Below are 12,427 nucleotides of genomic sequence, written 5' to 3' on the forward strand. Positions count from 1 at the left end.
GCCTCATACTTTGTGACTAAAATTTTAACACACGTAGATGAGTCTTTAACTTATTTATGAGAGATAATAACAGAGCTAGTGTGACTAAAATCACCCGCACGAAATTAATTAACGGCATTTCCTATACAGTAGTATATGTTTAGGTTGGAAATCGACCCTTAAGTTGTATAGACGGTAACTCACTCATAAATCCACTTAAAATCACATGTACTGTGTAGCTTGTAGTAAATAGCAACTATTCAAATAAATGATTCAATATTAAGATATTGTGCACACACCTATACTGTACATCCCATTATAGCTATACGGTATAATATTAATTTGCTTGTTGCATATATTAAATTAGAGGGACTATATGACAAACATGAATATTAGATAAATACTAGTTATAAATCTTGACCTCATATAATTATAGTTCAATTGTAAATTAGGATTATTCATTGTAAAATTATGTGATGGGATAATCTGTAACCATAATATGATTATCCTAAACAACTCTAACATACAAAGCATGGATAATTATTAACCTTTTATAATTTATTGTGACAAGTAAAATATTTTCATAATTAAAGAAAAGCCTCCATCAATAAAATAATAATACAAATGGTTCCCTGTGATTAATTGCTTGATCCCAAATCCATCCGACGACAACAGAACCTCTAGTATATATATGACCATTTTATTTAGATAGATGCATGTGTAGCCATAATCCTTCCATAGCCATTAGCTAGACTAAACCACATATTAGCCAAATGTGTATCTCATTTATACTATGTCGGCTAGCTCCCCATAAACCACCATGACAACAGAAAGATTAAGAAACTTTAGCCCTTAGCATGATTGGAATCCCCTAGCAAACAATAATAGTACGAGCAACCCTAGGTACGACCAACAAGTACATTTTGTTGTGCATATTTGATTGTTGTTTGAATATTGGTTTTTCTCGTGTAATGTAGACATTGTATATCGGTTAGTCGTGAGGCAATGTATGCAACTTCTAGGAGGTGAAGGTTGATCAAGATTGTATCAAGAATAAGGACTATCCTGAGCAGGCAAGTCATCACTATTCCTTGAACATGTTGATCCCAATTGCAAAATTGTTTTGTTTACAAATAAAATTGCAAGCAATGATAAACATCCTACTTGTGATTACGCCATGCCTTGATTATTGTTTACCCTTAAAATCCTTGTAACCACGATTACGTATGAGTCCCTAGTCAATTATGACAATTGCTTAGAAATGCTATTCTAGAATCATGCATACTCATATTTATCAAATGCTATATGCTTGGGCAATTACCTTTGGGAAGGTAATTGAGATGCGGCATGTGGAGACATGAGCACCACATTGCCATGATATTGATGACATGATTTGTGAAAGGAGAAATAAAACTAAACAACAGTTTTCGACTGGGGCGGACGGAGGATTTGGGTGGTATCTTGAAAAGGCTAGTACCGTCCCCTGTCAATTAAGGACTGAGCCATGAAGTTAAGCTTGAAACGACCCCCGTACAACCGTACTTCTCGAATGGGTATAGACCTAGCGGATTAGATAGCCGAGTGGAGGCAGTATCCCTTCATAGATGGTTCACCCCTGAGTGAGGCAGGTGCGGTACGGTGGGGCAGCCGTTGAGGTAGGGCCGCAAGGCGTGCCCTACATCAGTGTCGCCATTTGTAGGACTACCATGAGAGTGTGAGAGAGAACTTAATGTGTGTGTGAGACTTCTTCCCCGGGAGCGCCAGAACTCCTCTCACTGCTAGAAACATGGATGCCTGAGTGCATGAGGAAGTAAGTTCGTGGAGCGGGTACTGCCAATGCGAGGTTATCGAAAGGCTTTGCCGTGACGCGTCTCATGTGTTGGGACGAGGCTCATGTGTTGGGCAGTCGCTGAGTGCGGGTAAAGTGTACATCCACTGCAGTGTGAGTAAACCAAATCTATTCGAATAGCCGTGCTCGCGGTTATTGAGCACCGGGACGTGTATTACACTTGGCTAGACTCTAAATTCTTAACTTGTGTGGGATGGGATATTGCATAATGATTTTTATGCTGATGGAGCCACTTCCTGAGAAGAGTGAAGGTGGTCGTCCTCAGAAAACCATGACGACTCAATGGCGGGAAGCTATCCTTGGGATCACAATGGATGGTAGACAGAACCGTCGTTGTTTAATGAGAACATTGGTACTAAAATTTGATCAGTCTATGCTAGATCTTAGGCTTGTGAAAAGATTTGCAAAACTTGCTTTACGCAAAAGAACCTGAAGCCGTTCCTTGAAATACCCTCTATCATATGCATTGTTGCTGTGGTGGCTTGCTGAGTACGGTTGGTACTCACCCTTGCTATTTATATATCTTTTAGGAGAGTGTTAAAGAGAAGCCCTTGTCGGTACGCTTGCGTATCCAACAAGATGATTGGAGTGCGGTCTTGTTCTAGGTCTCGTTCCCCAGTCGACTACCTGTAGCATGTTAACCGGGCCCTTATATTATTTTGTCTTCCGTTGTTGTTCTCTGATATTTGTTGGCCTACTTGGCCCTAATTGTTAACAACCAAATTTGGTAACCTCAGTATCGGAAATGAAGATTGGATCGAAACAGAATCAAATACGAGTATCATTTCGGAAACAGAGCAAGAATCGGATGGAGTCCAAATCGGCTATGACCAGATCGGCTGAGTCCGAATCAGATAGGGTTAGCCGATACAGCCGATTCCGGCAATATGACTTGGTTTACATCATCAGGCTGAGTTAATGTGCTTCGTGTGGATTGCCACACATGGATAGAGTCCTAAGAAGGCAATTGTATCTATTAATTAGGATATTTTATGTAATTTCCTTAGAGATAAGTGTGGGCAAAAGTCTGCCGCAAAGACTTATGGTATCTTAGAATTTGTTAGAGATAAGAGTCGTGTCCGACAAGGACATATTTTGTAATCTTGGGTATAACTAGACCCCGAGCCCCATGTAATAAGGAAGACAGACGTTCAAATACAATCTCGGCGCATCGCCCATCGCCACCCTTTTGCTTTCGTTTTATTTCGACGAGTTCTTGCTTTCGAGTTGAGCTGCATCGGTTTCGATCTTCAACTAGAGGTATGACTTGCTATGGCAGCTTGCGTTCTCGGGATTAGTGCTTCCATCATTATGATACTCTAATCTTGTCTATGTAAGTTGTCGAGTTATCATATATCCTATATAATCTCTGACAATATCGCTTTCTAACCTCCAATTGGCTAATATCTATCGCTAGGGAGCAGCCGATTAGGTTAAATATCGATGTTGGCTTAGATTATATAAGATATTCACCACTCTATGAAGCTCCCAATAGCTTGATTGTCTAGATATTGTATTTCTTTTCGTACTTATGGCTGCATCAGTTGAGTTTGATCTGATGAGTCATGCTTAGAACTATAATCTCGAGCCTGCTTCTTGGTTGTCGATTAGAGTAGTATCGGGGTTTCAGCCGATCTTAACTGATTTAGCTCTATATTTATTTCATGTGCTCAAGTGAAACGATAGATCTGCCCTTTATATTAAGATCTTATTGCTTTTAGATATGTTAAGCTTCTTGTTTGATATATTTTACTCGCTTTAATATCTTAGTTTAGAGTGGTATCGGAGTATTAGCTGATACATGCTAGATCTATCTTATCGGCTATGCTGTGAACATATATAATCTCATTATTAATATAAGTTTAGATCTAAGTGATTTATACTATCTCGGCATGGCGACCGATCTATCCCAATCACTTGATTTAAGTATATATTGACATAAGGATTATATATTGTTAATGACTACAGCCGATCGAATAGATTTAGACCTTCCTTATTTATTCATGACTGTCGATCGATGCAAAGATGACATGGGCCCAAAGATAAATGATACGTCATCGGCGATTGGCCGATCGGCTATCATTTATGGATTAACTACGGTTTCTTTGTCTTTATTTCTTGTTGATTACAGGATCAAATCAACTGGCACACTCACGAACCTAAAAAGGTGAGATTTTGGACCTTCACTGGAGTTAAGCAGATCTCCCAGGCCGGTGTGTTCGATTTTTTCGTCAACACGCTCTTGGCACGCCCGGTGGGACCCGAGTTTTCAACGACTTCATCACGATGGCTGAAAAACCACCACCGTCACCGGGGACAGGAGTCAAACCTCCTGTAAATAAAACAGGAGCCAAAAATCCATCAGCTGAAGTGGACCCAACCAACATTGTTCCAATCATATTGGATAGGCTGACGGCTGAGTAGAGGGATGAACTTGAACAGATGATGAGCAACGTGAAGAGCAAGTTCATGGATTCTTTTCAGGATCGCAGAGGAACCATTGTACAGAAGTACAAGCTGAAGGTGGTTGCAGCCGATGAGGTCGGCTTGAGTTCATCTCAGGGTGACAAAGGTACTACAACTGGCTCAGGTGATAAAAGTGGCGTTCCTCAAGATGGTGCAGTTGAAGACCTTGGTATAGATGGCAACCAAGAGCCGTTGCAGTTCAATAATTTTCAAGATAGGATCGACTATGCCGTGCAACATGCCTTGATGAATCAATCTGGAGTATTAGTTAATACCTTAACCAACATGGTGAAAACTGTTGTTGATGGTTCGATAGCCGAGCACCAAGCCTCAGGTCCAGTCTATCTACCAGGAGGTGTTTTTGCCAAATTATAGATCTGTGGTTACGGCAAATCAGCAGAATACCTCTAATACACTGCCGGCTCGGCCGACGGCTCCAGCTACTGCACAAGCTACATCGTCAGCACCAAGACAGATGGTTAACACCAGATTGTTGACCAGGGAACAACCACAACATCTTGGGAAAAATGCCAATCGGCTGACTCAGGAGCAAGTTGCTGCAACGTTTTTGCCAAATCCATCGATAGCCGATCCAACACAGCCGTTGCCGACCCAGCAAGCACAACCGAGACAGCAGACGGTTCAGCCGACTCAGCATCAGAATTTGCAGCATGCATCGGCAAGGTTAAGAACACCTGACAATCGGCCAGTACAGCATACAGTAAACCAAGTGATTCCTGAACACTTGGTCCATCACGTATAGGCCGATCAATCAGTTGTGCCTCAAATTATACCTGAACATTTGGTGCATAATATTTAGCCGAATCTTCAGAACTATCAAGGAGGAAATCTAGGTTATCAATATCAGCCTCCGTCACCTCATGTTCAGTATCAGCAGACAGGGTCGCCCCAGCCTCAGTACGCTCCTCAATTCAATCAGTTTGAGCCGATGCAACAACAAATGCAAGGAGTACCTCAGCATGCGTCATTGGCTGATATGATCGCAGATGTAATGAGTGAACAGTTTGGGCTCAAACCAAAAGACAATGGAAATTTGTATCGGCATCCTTATCCTGAGTGGTTTGAGAGGGTTCAATTGCCTAGCCAATACAAAGTACCTGACTTCTCCAAATTCTCAGGGCAGGATAATGTTTCAACTTATGAACATGTCAGCCGATTCATAGCTCAATGTGGTGTGGCATCGGCTACAAATGCCTTGAGAGTTAGATTGTTTCCTTTATCTCTGTCAGGATCAGCATTTACATGGTTTTCTTCCTTGACATATAATTCTGTTAATAGTTGGGCCGATTTGGAAAAGCAGTTTCATAGTTATTTTTACAGTGGAGTTCACGAGATGAAACTGTCCGATTTGACAGCAATTAAACAAAGGCACGATGAGTCTGTGCAAGATTACATTCAAAGATTTAGGGAGATGAGAAACATGTGTTACAGTTTATCTTTGACAGATTCTCAGCTAGCCGATTTGGCTTTTCAGGGGTTGATAGCACCAATCAAAGAAAAGTTTTCGGCTCAAGATTTTGAGAGTTTGTCACATCTTGCACAAAAGGTGACTCTACATGAGCAAAGGTTTATTGAGGCCAAGAAGAACTTCAAGAAAATCAATCATGTATATCCTTACATGTATGATTCTGATGATGAGGATGATGATTCCGAAGTAGCAGCAACCGAATGGGTCAAGAGCAAGAAAGTCATACCATGCCAATGGGTGAGGAGCTCTGGAAAAGAGGAAAGATTTGACTTCGACATCACTAAGGCTGACAAGATTTTTGATTTATTACTTCGGGAAAAACAGATTCAACTTCCTGCTGGTCATCAGCCGAAGAGTTAGGCAAAAGAAGGTATTGCAAGTGGCATAATTCTGGTTCTCATTCTACCAACGATTGCAAAGTGTTTCGGCAGCAGATCCAGGCGGCCATCAAGGGGGGAAAGATCAAATTTGATGATTCAAAGAAGCTGATGAAGGTTGATGGTAATCCGTTCCCTGTTAATATGGTGCATACGTCTGGAAGGACAGCCGATGGTGGGAAGAACAGAAATTTTCAGATGAATTCGGCTAGGATTATCAACAAGTACCAAAGAAAGTATGATAAACAGTAGGAGAAATATCATGAAAGAGATGGTGGTTTTGATCCTCATTGGAATTGTGAATTTTTAAGATTCTGTTGGAATGAAGGTATGAGGCTACCATCGATTGAGGATTGCCCTGGATGCAATGAAGATGCAGGGAATTCAAGCCGATCCAATAATAGAGGTAATCGGCTGAGCCAGAAGAGAGTATCTGTTCATCAGAGGTTGGGCCCGGTCAATCAAGATGGTGATTATGATGAAGATGAAGATAGGAAGACACAATGGTGTCCTACAGGCATTTTCACCAAGAATCAGAAGAGAAGGGTGCAAAGGTTGAGGAACAGGGAGCGTTTTCAGGAGGTGCAGCAAGAAATTAATCATCGGCTAGGGAAAACAAAAACCAGGCAAGAATGGCGTGTTAAGCGCATAATTACAACAGCCGATGAAGTTGAGGCCGACAAAGCAAAAAGGGTGCTCAAGGGTAAGGCTGTTGCATCTGCATCGGTGAACATGGTTTTCATGCTGCCAGCCGAATTTGAAGCCAAGCAAGTCGAAGTTATTGACGTTGAAGAGGCTTCGGCTAAGTTAGTTTTGTCACCAGAGCAAGCAATCTTTGAGAAACCGGAAGGGACACAAAATCGGCATCTCAAGCCATTGTATATCAATGGGTTTGTCAATGGGAAGCTGATGTCTAAGATGATTGTTGATGGAGGAGCTGCTGTGAATTTGATGCCATATGCTACATTCAGGAAGTTGGGCAGAAATCCACATGATCTAATCAAGACCAACATGGTTCTCAAGGATTTTGGTGGCAATCCATCAGAGACCAAAGGAGTTTTGAATGTAGAGCTAACAGTCGGCAGTAAAACTGTTCCTACAACGTTTTTTGTCATCGATGGGAAGGGTTCCTATAGCTTGTTGCTCGGAAGGGATTGGATTCATGCTACTTGTTGTATTCCTTCAACCATGCATCGGTGCTTGATTCAATGGCAGGGTGACAAGATTGAGATCGTGCCAGCTGACAGGTCAGTTAACGTTGCTAGTGCTGATTTAGCTATTTGGGAGATGGATGGTATTGATTGCTTGTCTGGAAAAGTTTGGGAACAGTCGATTGAAGATCGAGAGCCCAAATTATTATTTTGAGGGCGTTGTGGAGGGTTCAAACGTCTACAACAAGGACACGGTAGATGATCTCGATGACAAACAAGGACAAGGTTTCATGTCGGCCGATGATTTGGAAGAAATTGACATAGGTCCAGGAGATCGACCATGGCCGACATTTATCAGTAAAAACTTATCTTCAGAATTTAGAACCAAGTTGATAGAGCTTTTAAAAGAGTACAGGGATTGCTTTGCTTGGGAATATTATGAGATGCCAGGACTCAGTCGATCGATTGTTGAACATCAGCTTCCTATTAAGCCTGGGATTCGGCCATACTAGCAGCCACCAAGGAGGTGTAAAGCCGATATGCTTGAAGCTATTAAGGCTGAGGTAAAGCATTTGTATGATGCTGGTTTTATTCGTCCATGCCGATATGCTGAATGGGTTTCAAATATAGTTCCAGTCATCAAGAAGAATAGCAAAGTTAGGGTGTGCATTGATTTTCGAAATCTAAACAAGGCTACGCCAAAGGACGAGTACCCAATGCCAATAGTCGATCAGTTGGTTGATGCTGCTTCAGGATATAAGATTTTGAGTTTTATGGATGGCAATGCAGGTTACAATCAAATTTTTATGGCCGAAGAAGACATTCATAAGACAGCTTTTAGATGTCCTGGTGCAATCGGCTTGTTTGAGTGGGTTGTGATGACTTTCCGCTTGAAAAGTGCTAGGGCCACATATCAAAGAGCCATGAATCGGCTGGTTGGTTGAAGTTTATATTGATGATGTGGTTGTCAAGTCAAAGGAAATAGAAGACCACATAGCCGATTTGAGAAAAGTTTTAAGAGAACTCGAAAGTATGGCTTGAAGATGAACCCGACAAAATGTGCTTTTGGCGTATCGGCTGGCCAGTTTTTGGGATTTCTTGTTCATGAGAGGGGGATTGAAGTGACTCAAAGGGGCATTAATGCAATTCAGAAGATTCAACCTCTAGAGGACAAGACAAAGTTGCAGGAGCTGATCGGCAAGGTAAATTTTGTTAGGAGATTTATATCTAATTTGTTTGGAAGATTAGAGCCTTTTACACCTTTGTTGAGATTGAAAGCTGATCAGGAGTTCACTTGGGGGGCAGAACAACAGAAAGCTTTGGATAATATTAAGAAATATTTTAGTTCCCCACCAGTTTTAATTTCTCCACAAAAAGGAATACCTTTCAGATTGTACCTATCGGCTGGTGATAAGTCGATCGGCTCAGTGTTGATTCAGGAGCTTGAAGGAAAAGAAAGGGCTATATTTTACTTAAGTCACAGACTATTGGATGCAGAGACAAGGTATTCTCCAGTGGAAAAGTTGTGCTTATGTTTGTATTTTTCTTGCACCAAGTTAAGGCATTATCTATTGTCCAATGAATGCACTGTGATATGTAAAGCCGATATAGTCAAATACATGTTGTCGGCTCCAATTTTGAAAGGAAGGGTTGGAAAGTGGATTTTTTCTATAGCTGATTAAGGGACAAGCTATAGCTGATTTTATTGTGGATCATCGTGATGACTCAATCGGTTCAGTTGATATTGTGCCGTGGACTTTATTTTTTGATGGATCAGTGTGCACTCATGATTGTGGTATCCGCTTGGTTATCATTTCACCTCGGGGGCCAAGTTTCGAGTTTGCCTATACTATTAAGCCCTATGCAACTAATAATCAAGCTGAATATGAGGCAGTTCTCAAGGGGTTGCAATTGTTGAGAGAAGTTGAAGCCGATGCTATCGAAATTATGGGTGATTCCTTACTGGTTATTAGTCAATTGGCAGGAGAATATGAATGCAAGAACGCTACGTTGATGGTCTATAATGAGAAGTGCCGAAGGTTAATGGAAGGATTTCGGCTAATAACTTTGAAGCATGTTCCTCACGAGAAGAATATAGAAGCTAATGATTTGGCTCAAGGGGCATCAGGATATAAGCCGATGTGGAAGGATGTTGAGATCGGAGTTGCTACGATCACAGCCGATGATTGGAGATATGATTTGTTTCAATATTTGCACAATCCATCTCAGTCGGCTTCGCGGAAAGTACGTTATAAGGCCTTACAATACACCTGGTTGGATAATGAACTATATTATTGGACGATCGATGGGGTGTTGCTTAAGTGTTTGAGCGTTGATCAAGCAAAAGTTGCGATAGGTGAAGTACATGAAGGGATTTATGGTACTCATCAATCGGCTCACAAGATGAAGTGGTTGCTTCGGCGTGCAGGATATTTTTGGCCGACAATGTTGGAAGATTGCTTCAAATACTATAAAGGATGCCAAGATTGTCAAAAGTTTGGGGCAATTCAGAGAGCACCAGCATCGGCTATGAATCCTATTATCAAGCCATGGCTGTTTAGAGGATGGGGTATGGACATGATCGGCCAGATTAATCCATCTTCAAGTAAGGGACATACGTTTATATTGGTTGCGACTGATTATTTCACCAAGTGGGTAGAGGCTATTCCTTTGAAAAAGGTTGATTCAGGAGATGCTATCCAATTTGTTAAGGAACACATAATCAATCGATTTGGTATTCCGCAGACCATTACAACCGATCAAGGCTCTATATTTGTATCTGATGAATTTGTTCAATTTGCCGATAGCATCGGTATCAGGTTGTTGAATTCCTCTCCTTACTATGCACAAGCCAATGGACAAGCCGAGGCTTCTAACAAGAGTTTGATCAAGTTGATTAAGAGATAGATTTCTGATTATCCTCGGCAATGGCACATTAGGTTAGCCGAAGCATTGTGGTCTTATCGGATGGCTTGTCATGGGTCGATTCAAGTTCCTCCCTACAAGCTTGTTTATGGGCATGAGGCAGTTTTACCATGGGAAGTTAGAATCGGCTCGAGAAGAACAAATTTGCAGAATGAATTGACAGCCGATGAATATTACAATCTCATGGCCGATGAAAGAGAAGATCTGGTTCAGTCAAGGCTGCGAGCTCTTGCACAAGTTACTAAGGATAAGGAAAGGGTTGCTCGGCATTATAACAACAAGGTGGTGCCTAAATCTTTTTATGAAGGAGAGCTTGTTTGGAAGTTGATCTTGCCGATTGGGACTCGTTATAATAAATTCGGCAAATGGTCACCAACTAGGGAAGGACCATTTCAAATACATAACGTTGTGTCCAAAGGAGCTTATATGTTCCAAGGACTTGATGGAGAAGTTTATGGACGACCGCTTAATGGAATATACTTGAAGAAATATTACCGCTTAATGGAATATACTTGAAGAAATATTATCCAAGTGTTTGGCACAGGTGGATGCGATGTTTTAGACCGGAATGAAAAAGTTCAAAAAGCAACAAAACATGATTTTCGGACATATTGGAGTGTATTGGCTGTGTTCGTGGCAAAAAATCACTACGTGATTCGCGCGGCGAACTTCTGTCAATTAATGCTAATATTTGCATATATTGGCACACGTGGGTGCGATGTTTTACACCGGAATGAAAAAGTTCAAAAAGCACCAAAACATGATTTTTGGACATATTTGAGTGTTTTGGGTGCATTCGTGGGAAAAGATCACTTCGCGATTCGCGCGACGAACTTTCATCAATTACTGCCAATATTGGCACACGTGGGTGCGATGTTTTAGACCGGAATGAAAAAGTTCAAAAAGCACCAAAACAAGATTTTTGGACATATTGGAGTGTATTGGGTGCGTTCATGGCAAAAAATCACTTCGTGATTCGCACGGCGAAATTTTGTCAATTACTGCCAATATTGGCACAGGTGGGTGCGATGTTTTTCACCGGAATTAAAAAGTTCAAAAAGCACTAAAACATGATTTTTGGACATATTCGAGTGTGTTGGGTGCATTCGTGGCAAAAAATCACATCGTGATTCGCGCGGCGATCTTTTATCAATTACTGCCAATATTGGCACACGTGGGTGCGATGTTTTAGACCAGAATGAAAAAGTTCAAAATGCACCAAAACATGATTTTTGGACATATTGGAGTGTATTGGGTGCGTTCGTGGCAAAAAATAACTTCGTGATTCGCGCGGCGAACTTTTGTCAATTAATGCTAATATTGGCATATATTGGAACAGGTTGGTGCGATGTTTTAGACCGGAATGAAAATGTTCAAAAAGCACCAAAACATGAATTTTGGACATATTTGAGTGTTTTGGGTGTTTTCGTGGCAAAAAATCACTTCGTGATTCGTGCGGCGAACTTTTGTCAACTAATGCCACTATTGGCATATAATTGCACAGGTGGGTGCGATGTTTTTGACAAGAATGAAAAAGTTCAAAAAGTACCAAAACATGATTTTTGGACATATTTCAGTGTTTTGGTTGCTTTCGTGGCAAAAAATCACTTCGTGATTCGTGCGGCGAACTTTTGTCAACTAATGCCACTATTGGCATATAATTGCACAGATGGGTGCGAAGTTTTTGACAAGAATGAAAAAGTTCAAAAATCACCAAAACATGATTTTTGAACATATTGGAGTGCGTTGGGTGCTTTCGCGGCTAAAAATCACTTCGTGATTCGCGCGGCGAACTTTTGTCAATTGATGCCAACATTGGCATATATTGGCACACGTGGGTGCGATGTTTTAGACCGGAATGAAAAAGTTTAAAAAGCACCAAAACAAGATTTTTGGACATATTGGAGTGTATTGGGTGCGTTCATGGCAAAAAATCACTTCGTGATTCGCACGGCGAAATTTTGTCAATTACTGCCAATATTGGCACAGGTGGGTGCGATGTTTTTCACCGAAATTAAAAAGTTCAAAAGGCACTAAAACATGATTTTTGGACATATTGGAGTGTGTTGGGTGCATTCGTGGCAAAAAATCACATCGTGATTCGCGCGGCGAACTTTTATCATTTACTGCCAATTGGCACACGTGGGTGCGATGTTTTAGACCAGAATGAAAAAGTTCAAAATGCACCAAA

Source organism: Oryza sativa, chromosome 12 (assembly GCF_034140825.1).
Source record: "Oryza sativa Japonica Group chromosome 12, ASM3414082v1".
In the NCBI taxonomy this organism is placed as follows: domain Eukaryota; kingdom Viridiplantae; phylum Streptophyta; class Magnoliopsida; order Poales; family Poaceae; genus Oryza; species Oryza sativa.